The sequence below is a fragment of the Clupea harengus genome, chromosome 24 (assembly GCF_900700415.2).
Source record: "Clupea harengus chromosome 24, Ch_v2.0.2, whole genome shotgun sequence".
Classification (NCBI taxonomy): domain Eukaryota; kingdom Metazoa; phylum Chordata; class Actinopteri; order Clupeiformes; family Clupeidae; genus Clupea; species Clupea harengus.
In genome coordinates, this window is record NC_045175.1 from 14,850,378 (window position 1) to 14,874,686 (window position 24,309).

Genomic DNA, 24,309 nt, shown 5'->3' on the forward strand with positions numbered 1-24,309 from the left:
AAACCTTGACAGTATATATACGGACTAATACCTCTGCTCACTCTGGGAGAAGCACCTTCTACCTAATGGTGAGCTGCCTTTTGCTGTACCTTTAATCGTGTCGCATTATCTCTGCCACGCCCATTGGTTCTCTTGTTCCATCTGCAATACATATGGAAGCTACACTTGATCTGAAGTCACTGTCCAGTTGTCCATCTAGATCCATTTGTAACCTTTGCTGTCTAGTTTTGCTAATTAGTAGTGTCAAATGGGCAATGTTGAGAGCACGGTACTGTTACCTTTTCACTACTATTTCACTTACCACCTTTGGTGGATGGTTGTTTGGGCGGTTAAAGCCGCTGTATGATATACTGATACTTACCACTATGATGAGCAGAAGCCCCCAAACTAAGCCATTCTGCCAAAGATTACGGTTGTATCCTCTCAAAACTCAAATTAATTGTAAATTGTTACTAGATGGGAGTGGTCCTGACTAAACTTAAAATGCATCAGTTCCCATAGATCTATCATCCTCCATTTTAGGGGTTGGAGGGATAGAAAAAAATCAGGATTTATCTATTAGTGTGCATTCAGAAATATTACATTAAAATGAAAAGTGATGCTGTTCACAAAGTGTCCTGAGAATTCAAAAGAAATGAAAGGGTAGAGGCAACTCAAGTGGTGGTGAGTTTTCCCTTAGATTTATAAATGCACTGCTACATTTTATTTCTTTTCGATTCTACCACTAGACCATTTGATCTGCTTCCTATTGCACATTCAGTGCAACAACTCAATTCGCCCTTTGGAAGAAGCTCCTTTTAGTCGGCGTACTAATAAAGATAAATTGACAACAAAACAATTAGGACCTCCTAGACCAAATGTACTGTATCTATTCAACAGGTTCCTACAAAGGGGGGGATCCAACATCCAAGAATTGGTACGAAAGAAAATCGTGGCTAGCAAGCTGTGAAGTGGCTAACGTGGTCTGTATTCCTATATACCACTGTCAGTTTTCATAGGTTTCACAGTGTGAATGTTCACTACTTGCAATAACACTCAGTTATTTTATATGTGATGACTTATTTTGCTTTTGTAAGCCAATACTTTCAAGATCAGTCAATAAATATTGTTGGTTTTGACTTATATGTTGCCCCTTTCTTTATGTTGTTACTGGACATATCATGTGTCCTGTTAAACAACATTTGAGTAATGTGAATAATGAATAAGTGGGATAATTAATGTTTGCGTATGAAGGCTCCTGGATCCAACTTTCTTCCATAGCTTTCCACCTGTAACTAGCTACTCTATGTAGCTAAAGGGAATATCTTTCTGTTGTGTGCTAATGTCTAGTGGACAAAAAGATATTGCCCTGTAAATTAATCAGCTAACAACAAATTGATACAATTGTCTTGCTTAATGTACCCACTGAATGGGTCGCCTTAATAATTACCCCCTGAGAATATTTTCAGGAGCCGCCACTGACTACAATTACACGAGAGGTGTACAGAGACGTTAATATCTCTATCTGTATCTGTTCAACCAACAACATTGTCTTTCTTTGAATCTGTATTCAGATAGAAAACGTGGAGTGAGCATGGTTTATACCAGAAGTTATGTTAAATTAAACACATTTTGTATTCCAAAATCCATCATTTCCAATATATTCATCATCCTCTATTTGAGGTGTTGGAAGGATGGGAAAAAAAACTGCAGAAAATCTGAGAGGGACAAAATGAACAGGTATAAATTGATTTAGAATCTTATGTGAAGGGAAGCAGAAAAAAAGATATACTGTTAAAAGTCAGCAACATTAGCAGAGTCTGGTTATCAATATATTTTACATGTACATTTAGCAGATGCTTTTATCCAGAGCGACGTACTACGCTTATATAACAATATGAATCATATTTAAGGGTTACATGAATAAATCAGAAAATTCATGACAATAAGGACATGTATAACACCAACCTTAATATCTGCAGTTTGCAGTGGGGACTACACAGTCCGTTAGAAAGAAGCTGAATTCCAGAATCTCCCAGGACATTGTTACTCAGATCCAGCTCTGTCAGGGTGTTTGGTGACTGTAGAACTGTAGCCACAATTCCACAGGACTTATCTGTAAGTGTGCATTCAGCAAGTCTGCAAAACATAGTGACAAAAGACAAAATATTACTCTGGAATTATAAAAAAGCAATGCCTTTCTGAAGGTGTCCTGTAATGTCATACTAAAACACAAACATGATCTACCCCTATATTGCCACAGTCTTCACAGTTTCTTAATATTAATGTCCACAGCAGCCTGTAAAAATGAGTAACACACAACTCACATTCCTCCACAGGTCTCAGTTCATCGATGTGTGCACTAATTGAGCTTTTCTCCACCAATCTTCAAATCAAACCACTTCTAAATTTAACATGACATTCATGACATACTGTTACATGAAGAGCTTCAACCCCTGTCATGCCACTACACAGTTCATTCATGTGCACAATACACCTACACACTAGTGGTGTAGAGAGACTCCATTATCTGCATCTGTTGAACCAATAACATTATCTATCATTCAGATAGAAGAACAGGGTTTATACCTGAAGTTATGTAGAATCGAGCAAGCTTTGCATTTTCTATGCTAATTTTCATTTACAATGCAATTCTTTTGCTCTCAAAACATCAACTTGATTTAACATTAGCATATTACTAATTATGAAATATATTTCTCATACTGTTCTTTTCATCTCTCTTTTTGAATTGCCCCCCCCCCCCCCCCCCCGCCTTCTAACCGGTGAACATGGAATAATAAGAAACAACTACAAAAGTTTGCCATTCAACCATGAAAAACGTGGTTGGGTGTTAGTGGACCCTAAGTCTAGCCTGACGTTGTCATACTCATAATTCTAGTCAGAATATGAGTCTGATACTGCTCCATTGGGCTGTGATTATGGGGCGTGTTTCAACCGAACCAGGGAAAAAAATGCCTCTTCGCTCAATTGGATAGACCTACAACCAATCAGAGCAACGTAGTCGTCATCGGGGCCAGCTGATATATTTAACTTATACCGAATCCCGTAGGAAGGACGGCAAAAACATATTTTCGATCGACAAATGCCTTGACCACGTTTTTCTGTTCCTCTTTCAAAATGAACGCGCTGTCGATGTCTTCTAAAACATCTCTATCTACACATCTCAGCTCTCCAGCGGCAGCCATGTTTGTTGAAAACGAATTCAACCCAAGCGCTCTTTGGTGACGTGATTAATTACGTTACGGTTGGTCATCTGTCCATCATCGTATGAAGCCTGCCCTGACAATTTGATTGGTCCGATCAATTTTTGATTTTTGATCATTTCTCCCCAACGGAGCAGTGCCAGACCGAACTTCCAGACCTCAAATGTTGTGGGTGGGGCTAAGTTCGTCTAGTACCCAGGCTACTCTTTTAACTTATTACGGAAACTTTGTAGACATATAATTGCCAAGCCATATCCTATTGCTTTATCAAAAGTTATTTAATTAGCATCTGTACACTTTAGGTATAACATCATTAATAGTATAGCATTCCAATAGCCTCAAGTTATACCCGGTTTTCACTCTCCCCCTCCTAAACGTTTGAATGTCCCCATCAGACGACATTGTGCAGTAAGACACTACGCACAGGTAAGTATACTACTCCCTTGTCGTATGGGTTTTACAATAAGTACACCCTGCTAGAATCAATAAACCTTGGATCTTACTTGTTAAGTTTTAACTCTATACATCCTTTCCCTGGTGCTACAGGATTTAGGTAGACTGTGAAACACGATATATCGGTACCGTTACTATCAGGCCGGGATTTTCAGGCACACACGCAAACTGCAGGTTTGATTCAACAGTCGAGTTTATTCACTCCCTGACTGGTTGGGCAGACTAGCTAGCCTGATTCCCCAAGCTACAAACACAGCAAGGCTATCAAAGTTCACAACCTCACCGGATACATAAACACAAGTACGTTCCACAATAGAACGGTTAATCCAAAGGAAGGTAATCCACAAAGGTAATCCACAAAGGTAATCCACGGAACAAAGTATATCCACAGGAAAAGTCTTATCCACGTTGTGGTGGATGCACAGGGTTAGCAACAGTCAAAGGCAATTAGCGGCTAGCCTATGCTAAGCTAATCGCGAGTGCGTTAGCATTCTATACACAGGGTTGAGATACCCAAACAAGACTTCGTAAGAGAAGCGAGAAGAAAGGTAACTGTACTCACGAAACTCCATGACCGAGTGAAGAGGGAAGGACACCCAGTGCTTAAGTAGGAAGTAGTAATCACCTCAGGTGTAGCCCAGTGTAGAAGAAAGGTTAGTGTTAGGTGCTCTAGAGTGAGTGTCGCCCTCTAGAGGACTGGCGACCCTGCACAGACGTGACAGTTACTCTCTGGGGTGATGGAGATTCTTACGCCTCTATTGACCACAACTACCGGCTCTTTGGAGGGCTGACCAGCTACGTCATAGTTTAACCGAATCACAGGTTTGATCTGCCGTTTGCTGACACGGCAATCTGACTGAACATCATCACTGCTGTTGTGGGTGGCTGACACTTCCACCCCACCAGTCCCGGTGTCCACATCAAGATCATCTGCTTGGGAGGAGGCGCTGTCCATCCTCATGTCCAGAGGAGGGATAGGTGACTGTCCAGTCTCAGTGCTCTCTTCAAATTCTGAACTTTTCCTCATCGCCTGGCACTGCATGAGTTGGGTCATGCCGACTCTCCTGCTGCTTGGACTCATGTCTGTGTTCTATATCCATCAGATCCCTTTTCTCCTCCCTTGGCTGTCTTTCCATTTCTCTATTCCTTCTGGTCCTTGGTGGGCGAGGGGAACCTGCCTCCTCCACCACTTCTGGTAACCTAATCAATTGGCCCAGCAGTGGAGCGTCTTCGCTCCTCCCACTCCGTTCTTAGCCTTCATTCGATATACAGGTAAGTGAGGCAACTTCTCAACTACTGTGTAGGGTAGGGAATTCCACTTGTCCTTCAATTTTTTCTTCCCAGTTCCCCCAAAGGCACTCAGTCTCCCTCTTCAAGGTGTTGAATATGTATTCTGGAGTCATAGGCCCTTTTGTTCTTCTGATGGTTTTTATTTGCAGCATCGATGGCTAGCTGATAAGCAGGTCGCAATTCCCTCCGCAGATTTTCCACGTTCTGCTGATGGTGACGATCCCCTTTTGTGCTCCATGGGTGTGCCAAAACAGATGTCAATAGGTAAACGAGCCTCCCGCCCAAACATGAGGTAATAAGGAGAATATCCTGTTGCATCATGGCGGGTACAATTATAGGCATGCACCATCAAGGCAAGATGTTGGCTCAATCTTTGTTTTTGTGCATTTGTAACTTTTATTCGACCTAGGTCCTTTGCTGTCTAGTTTTGCTAATTAGTAGTGTCAAATGGGCAATGTTGAGAGCACGGTACTGTTACCTTTTCACTATTATTCCACTTACCACCTTTGGTGGATGGTTGTTGGGCGGTTAAAGCCGCTGTATGATATACTGATACTTACCGCTATGATGAGCAGAAGCCCCCCAAACTAAGCCATTCTGCCAAAGATTACGGTTGTATCCTCTCAAAACTCGAATTAATTGTAAATTGTTACAAGATGAGAGTGGTCCTGACTAAACTTAAAATGCAACAGTTCCCATAGATCTATCATCCTCCATTTTAGGAGTTGGAAGGATAGGAAAAAAACAGGATTTATCTATTAGTGTGCATTCGGAAATATTACTTTAAAAAGAAAAGTGATGCTGTTCACAAAGTGTCCGGAGAAATCAATAGAAATGAAAGGGTCGAGGCAACTAAAAGTGGTGCTGAGTTTCCCCTTAGATTTCTAAATGCACTGCTACATTTTATATGACAGTAGTGGCATACTAATACACAAACAGGATCTACCCCTATATTGCCACATCACTTTTACTTAAGGCTCCTGGATGCAACTTTATTCCATAGCTTTCCACCTGTAACTAGCTACTCTATGTAGCTAGAGGGGAAATCTTTCTGTTGTGTGCTAACATCTAGTGGACAAAAAGGTATTGCTGTATAAATTAATCAGCTAACAAACAAATTGATACAATTGTCTTGCTTAATGTACCTACTGAATGGGTCGCCTTAATCATTATAAAAAAAATTGCCCCCCCTGAGAATTTTTTCAGGAGACGCCACTGACTAAAACTACACACTAGAGGTGTACAGAGACGTCAATATCTCCATCTGTATCTATTCGACCAACAACATTGTCTGTCTTTGAATCTGTATTCAGATAGAAAACTGGGAGTGATCATGGTTTATACCAGAAGTTACGGTAAATTAAACTAATTTTGTATTAAAAAAATTTAATTAGAATCTTATACGAAGGGAAGATATACTGTTAAAAGTCAGCAACATTAGAAGAGTCTGGTTATCAATACATTTTACATTTACATTTAGTCATTTAACAGACGCTTTTTTCCAAAGTGACGTACTACGCTTATAGAACAATATAAATCATAGGGCTACATAAATAATCAGAAAATGAATGACAATACGGACATGTATAACACCAACCTTAATGTCTGCAGTTCACAGTGGGGACTAGACAGTCCGTTAAAGAGAAGCTGAATTCCAGAATCTCCCAGGTCATTGCTACACAGATCCAGCTCTACCAGGGAGTTTGGTGACTGTAGAACAGTAGCCACAATTCCACAGGACTTATCTGTAAGTGTGCATTCAGCAAGTCTGTAGAACATAGTGACAAAAGACAAAATATTACTCTGGAATTATAAAAAAGCAATGCCTTTATGAAGGTGTCCTGTTATGGCACTCTAATACACAAACATGGTTGTAATGTTTATGAATTATAACATTGTCACATCAGTGACGTATGGCATGACCCCCTACAGGAATGCACAGGTTGGGTGTTAATGCAGAGCAGAGCCCGCGAGTACGTGAACAGTACAGATGTATAATTGCCTCCTTCATATCAGTAAACTATCTTTCTTTAACACCCGGTCTGGTTATTAACTCACACAACGAGAATATCACAATGGTCTACCCCTATATTGCCACAATCCTCACAGTTCCCTCATATTAATGTCCACAGCAGCCTGTAAAAAGGAGTAACACACACCTCATATTCCTCTACAGGTCTCAGTACACTTCTTTAGTTTTTTTTCCCACCAAATCCTTACATTTTAAAAATGAACTTCTACATTTAACATGACATTCATCACATATACCGTTACATGAAGAGCTTCAAGCCCTGGCATGCCACTACACAGTTCATTCATGTATACAATACACCAACACACTAGTTGTGTAGAGAGATGCCATTATCTGCATCTGTTGAACCAATAACATTATCTATCATTCAGATAGAAGGGCGTGGTTTATACCTGAATATACCTGACACTAAGGACAACTATAACACCAACCTTAATATCTGCAGTTTGCAGTGGGGACTAAACAGTCCGTTCGAGAGAAGCTCAATTCCAGAATCTTCCAGGTTCCCATTGTTACTCAGATCCAGCTCTGTCAGGGAGTTTGGTGACTGTAGAACCATAGCCACAATTCCACAGGACTTATCTGTGAGTGTGCATTCAGCAAGTCTGCAAAACATAGTGTTAGATTTAGGCGTTTTCATAACTTCACATAATCTAATTACATCTCAACAAACTAATGCAAATTAGTTTGCATAGCACCAGACTAGTGCCATTGAGGTGGCCCCTGGCCTTTTGTCTGTGTTGATGAGCCATCAGACATGTTTCCTGGCTTTTGTGTGTCTTGAAGCCAGAAAGGTTAGGTGGCCTTTGTCTTCAGCCATGACAAGATGGCTCAAGCCAAAAGGTTATTAGCATTTATATGGCCATACCTGGTATGACCATATATGGCCTTTGGTCAAGCTAGAATTCCCCTTTAACCTCCAGACACACCCATTCACTCCCCTACACACATATGTTAATTCTACAATATGAAATGTCTGTACTTTCTGTGATGTATGAAAACAAGAAGCAAGAAGACCGACCCGTAAGAAGTAGACGTGCCTAGTGCATGCTCGTGTTGTGTCGCGGTGACCGTGGCTAGTGGCTGAACACATTCTTTCGCTGAGCCGTTTTCTACAAGTCTGTTATTCCTGAACAAGCTAAATTGAATCAAGCGTGGGCATCCGACGAATTCGACGGAGAACAGCGAAATCTTTCAATAGTGACAAAAGACAAAATATTACTCTGAAATGCAAAATAAGCGATGCCTTTCTTAAAGGCCCCGTCACACCATAACGTTCTGGTCAACGTTCTCTGAACTTTCTAATCGTTCAATTTCGAGCGTTCTAGGGCGAGGTGGACACATCTGGCGTGTGACTTAACGAAAGAATAGCGTAGGACTGACGCATGACTACTAGCGTGGGACTCACGCATGAGGAGCATGTAACCGCGACTTGTGACGTGTCACTTGTGCGCGACAAACGTGTGCTGACGTGTCTGCTACTAGCGCTGCTGCAAGTAAAAAGATGATAAATCCTGCTGAAAGTAAGAAGAATACAAAGCCTCTTTCACTAGCAATGTCTTCGGACGAAGATTTACTGTTATTATTACTGTGATTTACGAAATAACGGGCGTTATTCCTGGGGTTTTATGTTATTAAAATAAATTATTTAAATTTGACACTGAATTTGTGTTTCTCAATGTTTATTATTAGAAAACATCAACACATCCATACACATTGTCCATGTCACAAGAGTCTTCATATCATATCCATCTGCCATGGAACAGCACCAGCTATAACAATGCTCAGCTATGTTCAAGTTCAGTACATCTACTTCATGCTGGGCTCAAGCAAGCATATATACCCTCCACTCCGCTTTTCGCTAGATTATGCAATGACCTTGCATGACATGATAGCATGGAATATGTAAGGGATAATGTATTGTCCGGAGGTCATTATCCAAAAATAAATCCCGACGGGGCGAACAACACCCCGACGCGCAGCGGAGGGGTGTTATTTCATCCTGAAGGGATTTATTTTTGGATAATAACCGACGGACAATACATTATCCCGCTTATTATACGGTTACTTGCCAAAAACTATAGAAGACATTCCTCCAAAATACCTCTTTTTAATGATTTAGTTGCCGTTTCGTGATTTCCGCTAAGAAATAAATAGTTCTTCAAGCAAATAGAACTTTTAAGTTTCAGGTGTTGCGTAGCAACCCATTACTTGCTGACTTCAAATTACAATGAGTCTGTTACGTTAAATGACCGGACTACTTGCGGAATGATATGAAAGATGTGAATTTGAAGCAAAAAAACCCGTTGCCAGTGACAGCGGTCAATATCTTTTCGCAGCGGTGAATATCAGGAAATATTCACCGGCGAACGTTGGGATGGCCCATTCAAATCAACGGAACTTTTTGGAACATTCTGAAGAGCCGTATAATAAGTAGATGTATAGTGCACAGAATAACGTTTGCAATGATGTAAGTTGCGTTTGTTGATCACGTATGGTTAATAACATATTAATTGTAGAAGGGACATGAATCATGATAAAATCAAGATCTTCCCTTGGTGAAAAAACTTTCGCCGATATCTTTGTATGAGAGATGGGTTAGGTGCTCAAATTTCCCGAGATCAAAGAGGACGTTAGTAGGCATGTCCAAACAAAAAATCACGTCTCAGGATTGCTGCGCACATAAGTTATTTCGGGTGCATCAACTGTACTCAGTCTACCCTACCCAACGACTGACTACAATAGCCAAACGCGTGCAAAGTTAATAAAACGTTCCACTAAAGTTCTCCAGCGTTTAAATTAAACGTTGAAGAACGCTGGTCTCCATGAGAACTTTTGTGCATGTTCAAAAATGTATTTTCGGACCAGCGTTCTCCGCAGATCACCGACGATTACTGACGATTACAGCGTTCACCAGCTTTCACACAACGCTCTTCTGGTGCTATACCAGCGACCATGGACGATTACCAACGTTTCCTCTAACTTCATAGAACGTTGACAAGAACGTCATGGTCTGACGGGGCCTTAAGGTGTTTTAAATTGCTATTTATATGTTTTCTTTTCAGTATTTGCCAATCAAATTTTCTACTCAGTCTGGAAAACATAGGAGCTAGCCTAATGAGTATTATTTAATTTACACTCTCAGATGTGAATGATACTTTCTAAAGAAAAAAATTAAACTTTAGGTGTAAAACCAAGAGTATTGATGGAGTACATACTGAAGTGCTTCAACTTTATGGTGAGGATCCTTCAGTGTAACAGAGAGCAGCTTCTGTGCTGATTCTCCAGGATGATTGTTGCTCACATCCATTTCTTTCACACAGGAGGGGTTTAACATCAGTGTGAGAGCCAGACAAACATAACCATCATTTGAGATCTGACAGTTACAGAGCCTGAGACAGACAGACAGACAGACAGACAGACAGACAGACAGAGAGAGAGAGAGAGAGAGAGAGAGAAAGAGAGAGAGATTAGTCATCTTCAAAATCAACAACACTAAATCCTTAGGCACAGATTGGTCCTATCTATAGAAAATTTGATTTCACACCCCAGTATAGTTATGTAGGTAAGGTAAGATGTTCACTGGTACATTTACAAGAAAATTTGATGTGAACAGTTACTCCTATGTTATTTTGTCATGTTTGTTATAAGCTTAAATGTAGTACTTAATAATGAGTTAATTTCCTATATTTTTCATATACATGTACATTTTTTTTTCAAAATGTTTTTCAAATATATTTAATCTGAATTTAAAATCCATCATTTCCCCTTCCTCCATCATCCTCTATTAGAGGTGTTGGAGGGATGGGATGAAACAGCGGAAACTCTAAGAGGGATGAGAGACACAAAATGAACAGGTAGAAATTGAATTAGAATCTTATGTGAAGGGAAGCAGACTATATACTGTTAAAGTCTGCAAAGGGTTAGTTATCAATACGCTTACATATCAATATGAATTTTAGTTAAGGGCTACATAAATAATTAAAATGTAATGACTATTAGGACATTTATAAAACCAACCTTAATGTCTGCAGTTTGCAGTGGGTACTAGACAGTCCGTTCGAGAGAAGCACAATTCCAGAATCTTCCAAGTCATTTTTACTCAGATCCAGCTCTGTCAGGGAGTTTGATGACTGTAGAACAGTAGCCACAATTCCACAGGACTTATCTGTGAGTTTGCATTCAGCAAGTCTGCAAAAAATAATGACAAAAGACAAAATATTACTTTAAAATGAGAGGTGATGCTGTTCACAAAGTGTCCTGAGAAATCAATGGAAATGAAAGGGTAGAGGCAACTAAAAGTGGTGCTGAGTTTTCTCTTAGATTTCTAAATGCACTACTACATTTTATATGAAAGTAATGGCATACTAATACACAAACATGATCTACCCCTATATTGACACAGTCCTCACAGTTCCCTCATATAAATGTCCCAAGCAGCCTGTAAAAAGGAGTAACACACACCTCACATTCCTCTACAGTTCATTCATGTGTACACTAATTGAGTTTTTTTTCCCACCAAATTCCTCATTCATGTGTACACTACAACCAGGGGCGGTTTGTCCATAAGGGGTGATTTGGGCGACGCGCTGCCAAACAGGAAAAGGAGATATTTTTTTTCTGTCCGATTCTACCACTAGACCGTCTGATCTGCTTCCTATTGCACGTTCAGTGCAACAACTCAATTCGTCCTTTGGAAGAAGCTCCTTTTAGTTGCCGTACTAATAAAGATAAATTGACAACAAAACAATTAGGACCTCCTAGACCAAATGTATCCATTCAACAGGTTTCTACAAAGTAGGTGATCCTACATCCAAGAACTGGTACGAAAGAAAATCGTGGCTAGCAGGCTGTGAAGTGGCTAACATGGTCTGTATACCACTCTCAGTTTTCATAGGTTTCACAGTGTGAATGTTCACTACTTGCACTAACACTCAGTTATTTTCTTATGTTGCTTTTGTAAGCCTATACTTTCAAGATCAGTCAATAAATATTGTTGGTTTTGACTTATATGTCGCCCCTTTCTTTATGTTGTTACTGGACATATAATGTGTCCTGTTAAACAACATTTGAGTAATGTGAATAATGAATAAATGGGATAATTCATTTTTGCTTATGAAGGCTTCTGGATGCAATTGTCTTCCATAGCTTTCCACCTGTACCTAGCTACTCTATGTAGCTAAAGGGAATATCTTTCTGTTGTGTGCTGCTATCTAGTGGACAAAAAAGTATTGTCGTATAAATGAATCAGCTAACAACAAATTGATACAATTGTCTTGCTTAATGTACCCACTGAATGGGTTGCCTTAATAATTACCCCCTGAGAATATTTTCAGGAGCCGCCACTGACTACAACTAAACACGAGAGGTTTACAGAGAAGTCAATACCTCCATCTGTATCTGTTCGATCAAAAACATTGTCTGTCTTTGAATCTGTATTCAGATAGAAAACTTGGAGTGAGCATGGTTTATACCAGAAGTTACGTTAAATTAAACAAATTTTGTATTCCAAAATCCATCATTTCCCATATATCTATTTGAGGTGTTAGAAGGATGGGAAAAAAACAGCAGAAACTCTGAGAGGGATGAGAGACTCAAAATTAACAGATATGAATTGAATTAGAATCTTATGTGATGGGAAGCAGAAAAAAAAGATATACTGTTAAAAGTTAGCAACATTAGCAGAATCTGGTTATCAATATGTTTTACAATTACATTTAGCAGATGCTTTCATCCGGAGTGACGTACTACGTTTATATAACAATATAAATCATATTTAAGGGTTACATAAATAAATCCGAAAATGCATGACAATAAGGACATGTATAACACCAACCTTAATAACTGCAGTTTGCAGTGGGGACTAGACAGTCCGTTAGAAAGAAGCTGAATTCCAGAATCTCCCAGCTCATTGTTACACAGATCCAGCTCTGTCAGGGTGTTTGGTGACTGTAGAACAGTGGCCACAATTCCACAGGACTTATCTGTAAGTGTGCATTCAGCAAGTCTGTAGAACATAGTGACAAAAGACAAAATATTACTCTGAAATGCAAAATAAGCAATGCCTTTCTTAAGATGTTTTAAATTGCTATATATTTGTTTTCTTTGCAGTATCTGCCAATCAAATTCTACATTTAGTCTGATGAAAATGCAACTTTCTCAAGAAAAAAAGAAAAAAAATAATAATTTTGGTGTAAAACCGGGAGTGGAACCAGATGGTTCTGTATTGCTGGAGTACATACTGAAGTGCTTCAACTTTACGATGAGGATCCTCGAGTCTAGAAGTTAACAACTTCTGTGCTGATTCGCCAGGATGATTGTTGCTCACATCCAGTTCTTTCACACAGGAGGGGTTTAACATCAGTGTGAGAGCCAGACTAACATAACCATCATCTGAGATCCAACAATTACAGAGCCTGAGAGAGACAGACAGACAGTTAAAGGGCCACATAAACAACCAGAAAATTCATGACAATAAGGACATGTATAACACCAACCTTAATGCCTGCAGTTTACAGTGAGGACTAGACAGTCCGTTAGAGAGAAGCTGAATTCCAGAATCTTCCAGGTCATTGTTACACAAATCCAGCTCTGTCAGGGAGTTTGGTGACTGTAGAACTGTAGCCACAATTCCACAGGACTTATCTGTAAGTGCGCATTCAGCAAGTCTGCAAAATAATAGTGACAAAAGACAAAATATTACTCTGGAATTATAAAAAAGCAATGCCTTTCTGAAGGTGTCCTGTAATGGCATACTAAAACACAAACATGATCTACCCCTATATTGCCACAGTCCTCACAGTTCTCTCATATTAACCCTATGGTGCCGCCCGTGTTAATATTGTTCCTTTTGGAACGATGACGTTTTGGTGCCATGACAACGGAAAATAACATATTCTTTTTTTTTTTTTTTTTTTACAAAAGCCTCAAGACCTATCCAATCAGATTGCATGCTTTTTAAATCCATTTTATTGATTGGTTAGTCCCACAGAGCTTGTCAAAATCAAGCTACGCGAGTTACGTGACTTTGAGGTTAGAAAAACAAACATGGCGTCCGCAAGTAAGCGACACCTCAGTGAGCAACAGCGATTTTCAGGACATGCAGAGGCAGCATTTCTAATGAATGATGAGTGACCAAGAAAGCAATGTACAAAGTTGTATTGGATGGATTTTTAGTGGAGAAAAGTTTGAATTTCACCAAGGATTGAAAGGAGAAAGCGCCGGAGAAAAGTACTCTCCGACTCCGTTTCTATCACAAAGTACGTTTCATCGTAAATACACTAACCCAACAAGTAGTCACTGCAATGCATGCTTTCCTCATTTGTTTCTCGGAGTAAATAATAAACTTTATCAACCCTTCATATTTAGTTTTGTGTTCGGCTATCAACTTGGCTAGATTTGTAGATTTACAAGACATTTGAGGGCGAACATTCACATGTGTTTCGTTTACCGCAAAGCTGTAGTACGCACCTTGTACTAATAGCAAACCACATGCTACTGGGTTTTCATTTTGGCGTTTGAAAGGCATAAGCAAGCAGGGACTTACAAGAAATTTAGAAGAAAAGATAAAGGAGTATTTATTTTTCTTTCAAGATAATTTTCTAACCTAATTCATGAACAATTTTGACGGTAACTTATGGTTTTAGTGTGGTTAGTTAGTGTAGTTCTGTCAATATTTCGTTGTTGATTCGAGACTTCAAGGTTTTGTGTGCTTGTAATTTCACGCCTGTACAATAATATATATATATATGAGTGTAAAAGAAGAATAGAAAATGAACTGTTCCTTTTTCTGATCAATTGATTTTCAGCTTAGGTAATGGCAATATTAGCCACGAGGAGAGCAGCGGTGAGGGTGCTCCTGAAAATCTGGCAGCCAACCCAAGACCAGCGAGAGGGAGAGGTGTGAGACCAAGAGGGAAAGGGCCAAGAGGCCTACAAGCCAGGAGAGTTGGACCTTTTTATATATTGACAATTTCCAGATCTGGGCTTACTCTTCACCATTCGCTCATCAACGGACACATTTTGAAAGGGATGATGCAGAGCTTTGCAGCGCTCCTTGAAATGGTCAAGGAAAGTTCTGACTTTTCTCAGCTTATCATTTCCATCCTCAGCACTGGGGTCCACTACATGTAACATGGCCATCAGGGCTTTGAGCCGCTCCCGTGACATGGTAGACCTTGCCCAAAGCCCATGTTCCCCTCATACAGTTTTACGGGCACGCCTCCGATGACCTCATGGCAAGCCATCCCACCTCTGACACCATTTGTAGCGAACAGAGAGCATAGTCACCTCTCTCTCTCTCTCTCTCTCTCTCTCTCTCTCTCTTTATCTCTCCCGCCCTCCCTCCGAATCAACCCGGTTCTAGAGGATGCCAAACATGCACTCTGGTATGGCAGTCAGAGTGAATGTTTGGCACCCTGTAGCGAGGCCAGGTGAGTTGACTATGCTCTCTGTTCGCTACAAATGATGTCAGAGGTGGGATGGCTTCCCTAGAGGTCATCGGAGGCGTAGCCGTAACACTGTATGAGGGACCCCCAGGTAGGTTGACCCCTGTGTGAGGGGCCCCATAGATGGGTGAAGCACTTGTGTTTGTGTGTGTGTGTGTGTGTGGGGGGGGGAGGGCACTCTGGACAAGGGGGCACTCTGGATGGAAGAAGTACGGTTGGTGGATGCGCGAGGAATGCCTATGTGCATTAAGCGCAAGGGTGCACTTCCCAAAGTGGAGGGCAGTGTGACGAAGTGCCGTCACTACAGATGAGTGTGTGCTCTGACTGCCACACTATGGAGCCTGGCTCATTGGTATGGCAGTCAGAGTGCATGTTTGGGACCCTGTAGACCCAGGTTCAAATCCATGTGGGCTGACCACGCTTTCCCTTCGCTACAAACTGGACATATTTTATCACTGAATTTAACTGGAATTTTGAAATGTACATAACTTGGAGGACGCCAGATATTGGGCTGTAGTATTTGAGGTTTTGCTCAGATCAAGCTGAAATTTTAGGAAGATATGGCTGATTGAGTATGTTTTGATTTGTAGTTGAATTTTTTTAATAAATATGTATACTTAGCTCTTCAGATGAGAAACGGTACATAGATAAAAAATGGCGGCATAAGCAACAGGAGTGTCAGGTGTAGTCTGCTAAATGTCATAATTTCGGCCTTCATGCCCAAATTCTAAAGTTCCATTATCTCGCAACAAATCTGATACGAACTGAACTTTTGCACGTTGCAAAGAAACTCTGTTTGTTGCATAGAAACGTTGTTTGTTGCAAAGTTTCCTAACTGAGATCCGCGTGTCTAGAGTTCGCCATGGATCAGACACCGATTTCCAATCAATCAATTTGGAACGCTATACAGCAACTGAAATTGGATATGTTTTTCCATTTTGATGCGAAAATGGATACTATTCAATCGGGCTTACAAACAATACAAGGCTCGCTGTCCACACTGGGTGATCATGTGTCGCAACTTGAACAAAGAGTAAGCTCAAATGAAGACAATTTAACTGAACTACAAAAGCATGTTAAAACACTCGTGAGCGAAAACTCTTACCTGCGCGACAAAATTGAGGATGCAGAGAATCGGAGTAGGGCATACAATCTGCGCTTTTTGCATGTTCCGGAAAAATCTGAGGGCCAGGACATCCTTGGTTTCATGAAAGACCTTATCCAGCTACTCCTGGGGGCAGAGAACTTTAAGCTGCCTCCAGTCATCGAGAGAGCCCATCGTTATCCCACTACGGTACAAACGAATGTGCAGAAACCTGGGCCAAGGCCAATCCTGGTGAAACTCCTCAGCCTCCAAGATAAACAACAAATACTACGTCTTTCACGTGAGAAAAAGGAACTAAAGTACAAAGGCAACCGCGTCCACATCTTCCCTGACTTCAGCGCTGGCTTGGTCATCAAACGTCGGCAGTTTGACAACATCAAGAAAAAGCTCCGCGAACTGAATATGGAATATTCTCTTCTCTATCCGGCCTCACTGAGGATCATCGCAGCGGGCAAAGCAGTCCTGTTCAAAAGCCCTGGAGATGCAGAGTCTTTCATTCAGGATCTTGAGACTCATTCCCCAAAATGACTGACTTCGTCTCATTTAATTGAGGTATAAGATTCAACTTGTTAAATATTATTTGTGGCAATGAAAGGCTTATATATGAATTTATTGAAGTGAACTCTGTTATTTACTGAGTAGCTTTGGCTACCTGTTTCTCAGGCCACTTAGACACATTTTGGCCATTCTCCTGTGTTCTTCTTTAAGGTCCTATGGCTGATGTATGGTAAACTTAAGTAGGCCTGCTAACCTACCTAGCTATTGAGCTTTTTCTTTTTGACTAGAATGATATTGGCCAATAGTATTTCCTCTTATTTCATACTATTAAAGGCTGGGATTTAACTTGACCCAAATTATTATTTTCTGCATGAAAAAATATGTAATAATAGTCCCTCACTTCATGTTATTCCAGTGAGAAATTTAGCAGATGGTATCTGCATTCTGTAATGCTTTGGCCTAGCCAGTTTGTGATTTGTGTGTGTGTGTGTGTGTGTGTGTGTGTGTGTCCCGTCCACCTTTTCTCCTATGTCCCTGAATAGTCAACATGGGTAAAGGCTTATTTGTCATTCACCTGAACATAAGAAGCTTGCCACATAAAATTGATCTTTTAAGAGCCTGGCTTGTTTATAATAAACCCAGTGTTATCACACTATCTGAGACTTGGCTGAATACAAAAATATCAGATGATGAAATCAAACTGGATGGCTATGTTGTGTATAGAGCTGACAGGGGTGCTCGTGGTGGAGGAGTAGCCACTTATGTCTCCTCAAATTTATTTTCCGAACTTGTAATCCCAAAGGAAAACCCTGTACATTTTGAATGTCTTTTTGTTAAAAAATTTTTCACGCAAATAAACAGCTGATCATAGGGAATATTTACCGACCTCCAAACTCCCCCTCAGAGTCAATAAACTGCATAGGCACTACCATCAAATCCGTGGATAACTCAAATGAGATGATTATATTGGGTGACTTTAACATCAACTGGTTAGACCGTTCATCTCTAAACGACAGACATTTTTTTGAGAGCCTAAACCTGACTCAACTTATCCGAGAACCTACTCGGGTTGACCACAGATCTAAATCTTTATTAGATTGGATTTTGGTCACCCACTCTGAAAGAATCACTGAATCTGGTGTACTACCCGATTGCTTTAGCGATCATTCTATGGTTTTCTGTGTATGGAAAATTAGATTACCTCGCCTACCTAATCAGGGTAAGGCAGAGTAAGCATCTTAACACTGAGTTTTTCATTCAAGATGTAGTAAATATAAATTGGAATAGGCTTCACCTTATTCCTTTTGTTGAAGATGCTTGGCATTTTTTTTACACTGAAGTTCTTAAAGTTATTGACAAACATGCCCCTTGGATATCAGTAAGGGTTAAGGGCAGACACTTACCTTGGATTGATGCTGATCGAATACATCTTTTTAAACAAAGAGATAAGGCATGGGAAAAGTACCGCCTGTCAAAGGACTCAACAGACTGGGCTGTATATAAACGATTAAGAAATATGTGTACAACTAAAACAAGAAACGCTAAATCGAACTATTATAAAAATTCTCTGTCTAATAACTTCAGAAGTCCTAAGAAGTTCTGGAAAAGTCTCAATTCTTTACTCAACAAATCGACTAAAAGCATTGCCACAAAAGTCAAAGTTCACAATGACATTATTAGTGATCCTTCTGCGGTTGCCAATGCTTTTAACCAACAATTCTCCACTATTTGTAGTTCACAATCGTTCAACCTCTCTTACTCTAATCCGATAGATGAGTTAAGCAGCTCCTTCTCATTCGCTACAATGAATCCTACTGACGTCCAACAGGCAATCTCTGATCTAAAGGCAGGTAATGGTACTGATCCTGATGGTCTGGAGATCAAGTTTATTAAGCTCGCCTCTCATGTACTGGCATTTCCTTTATCTGATTTATTTAACGTATCGTTATCCACCTGTGTGGTTCCATCAATGTGGAAGTCTGCCAGAGTAACACCAATACACAAGGGTGGCGATGCACTTGACCGTAACAACTACAGACCCATTTCCATCATAAGTAGTATAGCAAAAGTGTTTGAAAAACTAATATTTAATCAACCATTTAAATATATTAATGATTTCTCCATTCTGTCACCTAATCAATCTGGTTTCAGACCTAAGTTTTCTACAACTACTGCTCTTCTAAAATTTACCAATGATGTCTCATCCTCCTTAGGCAATAACATGTCCACTGGCGCAATATTTATAGATCTCACTAAGGCCTTCGATATGGTTGATCATTATATGCTTCTTGACAAACTACATGCGATAGGCCTCTCTAAACAATCTCTTCTCTGGTTTAACTCTTATCTCCATTCTAGACGTCAGCGTGTCTCTTTTCAGGGTTATCTATCAGAATCCTTAATAATGGAAAAAGGTGTCCCTCAAGGCTCTTCCTTAGGGCCTCTTTTATTTTCTATATTTATCAATGATCTTCCTCAAATATGCTCAGACTGTCTTATTTATCTATATGCAGATGACACGGTGATCTATGCATCTAACGCGTTGATTTCTAGGATTCAATCCACACTGCAATCTAACTTCAATGCCATCCAACTTTGGTTCCATTCCAACCACCTACTACTCAATAAGAAAAAATCATATAGTATGCTGTTTCCCACCAGATCAGCTACATTGAATCAAGACAACAATCTCTTACTTAAATTCTTAGATGATACTCCGCTAGTTAAAGTATAAATATTTGGGCCTTGTACTTGACTCACAACTCTCCTTTAGGCGTCACATTCATTCAGTAGTCAATAAAATAAATTGTAATTTACGAATATTGTATTGTTCTATTAACTGTTTCACTCAACTGATTAGGTTAAGAATTGTGACACAGCTAATATTTCCTATATTAGACTATGTAGATGTTGTCTATCAAAACACATCAGAATCCAATCTAAAAGCACTAAATGTTGTTTTCAATAGTATGTGCAGATTTGTGTTGAGATGTCCGTTCACTACTCACCATTGTATTATGTATAACACACTGAATTTATTATCACCAAAAGCCAGAAGACAGTTTCACTGGTACCAGATTATATTCAAATGTATCTACTCTGACTATCCTCCTTACCTGAAGGAATATTTAATTCCATATAGACCTATCTACAGACTGAGACACACCGAATACCCCTTCTTTACTGTACCAAACATCTCAAAAGAGAGTGGCAGGCGTACCTTTAAATTTAAAGCCCCTTCAGACTGGAATAGCCTACCAGGGTCTCTAAGATCTATCACTTCTTTGCACTCCTTTAAAATATCCCTTTATAATCACTTACAAGCAAATTGTTGCTGTAAATGTTTTGCTCATGTTTGACTGGACTTTTTTTCTTTTTTATTTCTTTTTTATTTATGAAAATATACTGTACGTGTGTATGGGTGAAGGTTTGTGTATATGTGTGCATATATATCAGGCATGAAAACGGGTCAGGGGTGAAAAAGGTGAGAAGGATATTACCCCTCTCGGGGGGTCCGGGGGCATGCTCCCCCGTAAGAAAAAATGTAATATTCCATATTTTAAAGCATCAATCTGATGCATTTAGAGATGCTTTTTTTGCCAACCTGGGGAGATCTGGAGAAACTTTATTTATTTAAAAATTATTATGGCCTCCTTACTAAGTATTATGCACTGATGTCACTGGGTCTAACATACAGTATAAGAGGCACAATGTGGTAAGGGCACCACAAATGGCTTAATGCATAGCCCCCACAAGAGATGGTGGACATGCTGTAACTTAACTTAACATGCTTTGTCTACTCTTCCATCATGATTGACAGCCAATACAATGTTATGTAATTCAGATTTTAATTAGGGCTGTCAATAGAAACAAAAAATTAACTAATTAATCTCACATTTTGAAATGCATTAATCTAAATTAATCGTGATTAAAAGTTTGTTTGACTTCTAAAGACTACATCTTATAAATTAACGAGTAATCACTTTCAGACAGCGTGTATTTTAGACACTGTTGTTTAATTGTATTTTTTTTTTTACACAAAACTACACGCAGAACTGTGTTTTCAAAGAGGCTCAGGCCTATAACTTATACCTATAAAGTGCCAGCCAGGTACAGACTGTGTGCCGCGCAGGGTAGATGTTAAAATGGAAGTAGCCTAGCAGCTGCCAACATAATACGGGCACTATCAGTGCCTAAAGTTGTCAGTTTGCCACTTATCTCCCATCTGTTAGAGATGTTGATGAATTCCTCTGCACAGTCCTCCGCTGTATGTCGCAAATGTTTTTTTTTTTTTTTACTTCCAATGCAAAAGATCTCAATTTCCATACATTGTCAATAAAATGAGCTGTGACACCCAGGTAATTGTCATTTCTGACTGACGTCCAGTTGTCACCAGTAAGGGCGACGCTGGCAGCTTGTTCGAGGAGCTGAATTTTTCGTGCTCTCTCGCCGTCATACAAGGAATGTATGCGACGGTAAATCATAAGAATTGTCCCCTGAAGCAATTCGAATCACCTGACAGCCCACCGTCCTCAACTATGTTGATGGGCCGACAGTCACCGGCAACCTAAACTGCGTAAGCGTTGGTAACCTTTTCACGGACTGGTCTAGTTATTTTAGTGAAGTCGTGGAGTGTGGGTTGGCGACCATCTAACCTGGGACTGCTTTCTGTCGGGTGCTTTGCATTAAGGTGATAACTTAAAGACGAGCTGTTTCTGTGATAGCTAAATTCAGCTTGACAAATGCTACATACAACTTTAGTTTTGTCGGTTGTTCCGTCATTTTTACTCTTAAACAGAAACTTTCCGCCCAACAATCCCTCTGCTCTTTCCATCCTCAACTACCGTCTCGGTCTCTCCGATTCCTGACTGCAGGCACGCGGCGGTTTCGTGTCATGTGTCAATGCACATCGGAAGTAAACAAAGTTGCGTTAACTGCTTTAAAATATTGTATCGCATTAATCTCGGCCACAATAATCTCATAGATTAACGCGTTAACTTTGACAGCCCTAATTTGAATACATTTTATTGGCAAAGATAACAATTTACATTACAGTTCGTAATACTCTCAGAACCAGATAATTTTTTTCTTCTTTGCCTGAACCACCAGTGTCTTCATGGCCCGCTTTCGCTGTTTTGCCACGTCTCAGCCTCGCCCCTTTCTCTTCTTCAGCAGGCGTGCTTTCAGCTTCTGATGGTGGTCAGCACTGGTGATGCAAGGCAACTTCGCGTTAATATTTCCATGCACTCGCGCTCCCTTCTGGCACGCGCACCTGTTCGCAATTCACTGAATCTCGCACTCCCTTCTGGCACGCGCACCTGTTCGCAGTTCACTGAATATGAATACCTACACCCCCCCCCAAAAAAACTTTTCTCATTGAATCTACACGATTCACGTAGGTCACCTATTTTGGTTTCAAAACGGCGAATTTCGCCGAAAGGTGAGGGATTTTCATGCCTGATATATGTATGTATATATGTATGTATATGTGTATGTATGTATATGCGTATATATGCCTCTCAATAATACGATATGTATTCAATAGGGAGTCGGTGGGGTGGGTGAGGTCTGGGAGTGGGGGAACTTGAGCGAGTTTGAATGTGCATGTATTTGTCTTTGTCTTGTGTCTTGAGGACCCCCTCGAAAACGAGATGCTGCATCTCAAGGGGTTATCCTCCAAACAATAAAATTTCAATAAATGTATGCGCATAATTAATAAAAATGTGCATACATATATATTTTGAATAAGGACAAATCTTTGAAAAATGAAAAAACTGTGTGCTGTGTTGTACTCCTTACTATTAGCTTTAAAATGAGATACCACACATTAATATATGTTACAAAGTGTTCTTACATCACTGCTTTAATTGAAAGCACCCTAAATCGGTCATTTTAAGGGCTGGCAACACAGGGTTAATGTCCACAGCAGCCTGTAAAAAGGAGTAACACACAACTCACATTCCTCTACAGGTCTCAGTTCATTGATGTGTTCAATACTTTAGTATTTTTTCCCACCAATCTTCAAATCAAACCACGTCTAAATTTAACATGACATTCATGACATATACTGTTACTTGAAGAGCTTCAACCCTGTCATGCCACTACACAGTTCAATCATGTGCACAATACACCTACACACTAGTGGTGTAGAGAGACGCCATTATCTGCATCTGTTGAACCAATAACATTACCTATCATTCAGATAGAAGAACAGGGTTTATACCTGAAGTTATGTAGAATCGAGCAAGCTTTGCATTTTCTATGCTAATATTCATTTACAATGCAATTGTTTTGCTCTCAAAACATCAACTTGATTTAATATTAACATATTACTAATTATGAAATATATTTCTCATACTGTTCTTTTCATCTCTCTCTTTGAATTGCACCCCCCCCCCCCCCCTTCTAACTGGTGAACATGGAATAATAAGAAACAACTAAAAAAGTTTGCCATTCAACCATGAAAAACTTGGTTGGGTGTTAGTGGACCCTAAGTCAGAAATACATCCTATTCCAGAACGCCATTATGGCTGATGGCTACATACAACAAATAGCAGTTGTTTCCATCGCATTATATTTCCTTTCCTCAATAACATATATATATAGATATATCCCTAATACCTCACACACACACACACACACACACACACAACAAACAAACACACACATATGCAAAAAAAAATATGTTTCCTTCACTGATAGTTACCATGGCATAACACTATTCACCACATACATACACTTCACCAGATACTTACACCTACATACTTTTTCACAGTAGAGTCAGGCTACAGGCCTCTTTGTAGATCAGGTGAGATAAAATCAACAGAAACACCTATCAAGAGTTAGTGCTATTTTTACATTAACTTCTGATTAATTACAACATTCTTACAGATATGCATTCACCACCCCATGACCCACATCCCACGCCTTCGCATGACCAGCGCCGAACATGGCTCTTTGATCAGATGGCTGCTTGTTTGAGCTGGCTTACCTCCATCCCCCCTCCCCCTCCCCATTGCAAGTCTTGAGTTTTGTCATGTTGTAAAATGTATACGTGCTGAGGTGTTTTTTTTCCTGTTCCCACACTGTACTCCTCTAGGAGCATAGTCTGGGGGTCGCCTTTTTTTCTCTCCTCCCTTTCCTCATGTTATGCTACAATTCTTCCCTCAACCTTGTCTTCCCATCCTGTCTACCCCCTTGTCAGATGTATGTGTATATGTATGGACGGGTGGATTGCCATTTTTGCTAGTTTACTATGCGACAGGCTATGTTGCTGGTACT

The 24,309-nt window shown here is 40.0% G+C and overlaps 1 pseudogene; it reads right to left on the reverse strand.

Annotated features, from left to right (window-relative positions):
- The window catches only part of LOC116219085, a 97,292-nt pseudogene that overhangs the window by 58,099 nt on the left and 14,884 nt on the right, over positions 1-24,309 (reverse strand).